Source organism: Adiantum capillus-veneris, chromosome 4 (assembly GCF_014529385.1).
Source record: "Adiantum capillus-veneris isolate H3 chromosome 4, ASM1452938v2, whole genome shotgun sequence".
NCBI lineage: Eukaryota > Viridiplantae > Streptophyta > Polypodiopsida > Polypodiales > Pteridaceae > Adiantum > Adiantum capillus-veneris.
The window spans coordinates 99398132-99402721 of record NC_140934.1 but is presented as its reverse complement, the minus strand read 5'-3'; positions in this window follow the sequence as shown (position 1 = coordinate 99402721).

Sequence of the window (4590 nt, the reverse complement as noted above, 5' to 3'; positions counted from 1 at the left end):
GCAATGACTGGAGAAGTTTCTACATCAACTATGCAGACTCTGATTCAGACTCAGAAATCTCTGAAGAAGCTAACCGTCTTAAGCAATTTAATGTTGACCAGATTAAGCCAATTAACCTTGAAGCTATAAAGAAAGCATCGATCAATCCTATCATCAGATACATTCAACAATGGACCAATAAAGCTTCAAAGTCTTGCTCAAATAATAGATGAAAAGGAATCTCAAGATCAAATCCTAGAAGAATCATCCATACAGAGCAAGAGAAAAGGCAAGCAACCAAAAGAAGAAAGCTTCTACTCAATGATCTCCCAATCAGCAAAGCATATAGATACAAGTTTGGCCCTCTCTAAAGTAGAAAGGCTTTGAGAAGAAGTTGTTGACATCAGGAACAGTGTATGTCACAACAAGAAGTTAATTTCGGAAATCAAAAAAGCCTTGCAAGGATTGCAAATAAGGTAAAGGAATTCATTTTGTCACAGCAAGAAGAAATTCACAATCCAATAAATGAATACGACAATCTTTCACTATTAAAAGAACACTCCTTAACGAAAAATTTGTTTCTATACTGGATACAGGAGCCAACTTGACACTCCTTGACACTCAACTTGACACTCCTTAACGAAAGATTTGTTCCTGAATTTTTTTGGGAAAAGCTAGAAGAACCCTCTCTCATCAAATGTGCTAACAAAACAGAAGAGTCGATAAAATATCAGGCTACATTTTGGCTACTGCTTGGAAAAGCCATAATACCTATCTTTGCCTACCTCTATTCTCAACCAAGTTATGATATGCTTATCCGCAATGATATTCTTAATAGATTGCCGCCAATCGCATTTGATAATAGATATTTCAAATTCAAATAGAAGGAAATGGATTGTTTTGTTGTTATTCTACATCAAAACCAAAATATAACTCCTTCACATGAATGGTCAAATGTATATCTACAAGATTTCAACCTCTCCAATATGGCCATCCAAAGCCAAGCTACAACCCTAAGCCAAGCAGCTACCTATCTGGCTAAAGGACGCACATTTTCCAAAAACAAGAAATATAAAAATCAAAAGGAAAAATCGTCGGACCAAAGCCAATGTAGATCTCAACTTCCAATGTCCCAAAGGACCGAGCCGACTCACTCTAGAGGTGGGGTGGATGATGACATCATCGCTTATCAAAGCATGAAGAATCTTGTCAATGACATAATCACTTATGTCATAGACCACACAACTATGCTAGCACTCAATTATTTTCTCGTTATTTCCAGATGGTAATTTACTTGCCAAGTCAAACAACATGCAAGGAAGCTTATCACATCACTTGGATTTGATTATGAGTGCATCCATGCATGTGTAAACAATTGCATCTTGTTTTGTGGTGAATATGTGGATGCCTCACATTGTCCCAAGTGTCAAGAACCATGGTACAAATGAAAATTTACTCCCCAAGTCAAATATCATGCAAGGAAGCTTATCACATTACTTGGATTGGATTATGAGTTCATCCATGCATGTGTAAAGGATTGCATCCTATTTCGTGGTGAACATATGGATGCCTCACACTATCCCAAGTGTTGAGAATCACAGTAAAAAAAAGAAGCAACATGAAAGGAAATATCCCACAAAGTATTCACGAGTTTTCCTATCCTACCATGCATGCAACACATGTTTCAAAGGAAGAACATTTCTACGCTCATGTCATGGAACCACATGCACCAATCGTCGAGTGGAAAGATGAGAATTTTAGAAGAATCACCAGCATCCTAGTACATCAAAGACATGTGGCCCAACTTCAAGGCAGATCACAATCACTTGCGTCTTGAACTTGGCACTAATGGTGTCAATCCCTTTGGCATGAGATCTACTTTGTGGATCACATGGCAAGTGGTGTTGTTCAACTACAATATCCCAGCATGGATGGAAATCAAAAAGTTGTTTGCTTTCTATTTTAATTTCGAGACCCCACAAAATGAAAAGCATGGATGTGTACCTTGAGCCTTTTATAGAGAACTTGAAATGCTCTAGCATAGGATCCAAATACATGACATGTTTGCATGGTTGGTAGACGGATGTACAAATCTATGGGATTTTGATGTGGACTATGCGTGACTATACAAGCTATTGTGAATGCATTAGTGGGTTTTGTCATTTGCAAGAGTTGTCATTGGTTGTTTATGTCAAATTTGTTGTTTCTATCACGTTACACCCTCATGTTATTTTTTGGGTAGTCTTGAAAACATTCAGTTATCATGCATGTACAAAGTCTGGCCCCTCTCTTGTGGCTAACCGCATAGAACACCTCAAGAGAATAGTCTAAAAAACCATCACCCGTTCTATCCCCATCACACCAACCTTTCAAACCATCCTCGATTGGAGTCCCCCGAACTCAATGAGGGTGGGGGATTGATAAGCATATTGGCATGTGGTTGACTCTCCTCCACCCCCAAGGATGAAAAGGTACACCATTTTTTTAGCTACCCTATTGGGTTCAACTCAAGATTAATCATTGTTTATACCCCATGCACATCTTCAAAAATGTCTCACAAAATATTTGGAATCATCTGGTTAAGAAGAGGGATAGTAAGAATGTGAGGGAGGACTTGTGGTCCAATGATAGACACCCTTTTACATGGCCTAGGGAGGGAAAAAGAGGAAACTTCATATTGCAAAAAGCACCTTGGATATTGAAATTCAAGGAAGATAAATTGATGAAGGTAGAAATTGCATCATTTGGACCCCAACCGCTTACATGCAGTCCTTGAGGGGTGATTTCATTTGAACAAAGAAGAGAGACTCCTACCAATTGTATGGCCTTAACATGCATGATTGGCACAAATTGATGCAGGTAAAGTTGAAGCATGTTTTTATGGATGCCCCCTAAACCTTGATTGTATGTGGATAGCTTATTCTACCTATTCTCATTAGTGGGTGTGGGAGGGAAGAGGTTCTACAAGATGGGAGAAGTTGTAGAATGATTTTTCCATTCCCTTTTGCTTTGCAATGCATTTGATATTTATTTCATTTATGTCCTAATTGGCAGCATGCATGGCTATGAGTATAGAGTTGAGGGCTCCAAAGAGATTGATACGTCATCTCTTGAGAAAGCACACATTGTTGTATTGGAGGCCATGTGCATGATTGAATACAAATTTCCACAAACCATCTTAACTACTCAGATGCATTTGTTGGTGCACTTGGTAGAAGAAATAGACATTTTTTATGTAGTACATGCACAATGGTTGTCTTTTCTTGAAAGGTTTGTAATGGAGACTTTGAATGATTTTGTGCACCAAAGAGCATGCCTAGAAGGGAGCATGGTAGAACGGTGGCTAGTTCAAAAGGCACACATCAATAATTTCTAGTGTTTTTATGAGGAACCACCCTTTAAAGAATAATAGTAAACATCTAAGGTCTTCCTCATGTGATTGTGTCATGAATAAGTGCATTCCTTAATATCTTAAGTAGATGAAATATGTTTGTCTTAGGTATGCAAGTTAAGGTTTGGAAAGCAAGGGAGTGATGGAGCCAATTTTCTTATGCTACACGAAAAGAATGGTGAATCATGATACTCTTATGACAAGTCATGCCTTGTGTTTTCCAATTGGTTGTCAAATGTTTCTTTTCTTAGAGAGAGAGTTTTACTACTTATTTTGTGGAGTTGAGCTTATGATAGGTCTACTAAATTCTTCACGTGTTTAAATAGATATATCACATCAAAGAGGCTAAAGCATGAAAAGGGGAGAATAAATGCATGATCAGACAATGATTCTATTTTACTTTTTGCATAAAAGAATGCAATAAATGAGGGAGAGAGAGAGAGAGAAAGAGAAAGAGAGATAGATAGATAGATAGATAGATAGTTCTATTATCGTCCTGGGAGGTCAAATATGACCTATGGGACCAAATGAACATGTCACGTGGTGTGAGTGGAGTTCATAAGTGACTCTCGATGCTCAAAAATGGCTGAAATGAGCGTCGCAATAGAGAGTCCACATCGTGGTTGGGAGAGGAAGGTATGTAGGGAGAGCTCATGGCTGAATATATGGGGAAAAGAGGACCTAATGTGGTCAAAAGCTGAGCACTCAAGTAGTGTGTGGTACTCACTCTCTCGCACTTGACGAGGGCATAAGGTGCAAAGTCGATGACACTCCTCGCCAGTGCCCCAACGTCCTGTCTCGCAGCGTAGAGAATGGGAGCTAAGACGAATGGAGGCAATGGTGCGGATCGCACTCAACGGGATGGGCTCAAGGATGTAGGAATGGGTTCGGTTACCTCGTTCCGAGAAGAAGAGAGATTTGTAGTTTGGGGCAACGTGTGTGGTGTAATGGCTGAAGCGAGAACCTCCAGATTTCTCCCAAGCCATGATACATTGGCGTTGTAAGAAGGCCTCATTAACTTGGGAGTCGATCGACGCATCCTTGACCAAGTGACATGCATCCCATCTTCCAAACCATTTCTTGATATCAAGCATCCACCCCGAACTTAGTATTTTGCTCTTGCATGTCTTTTGAACCTTTTGACTTGCTTCATATGCGATTCTAGGAAGTCGATGCAAAGGGCTACGTTGTGTCTTACGCATGTACTCCACAACCCTTTC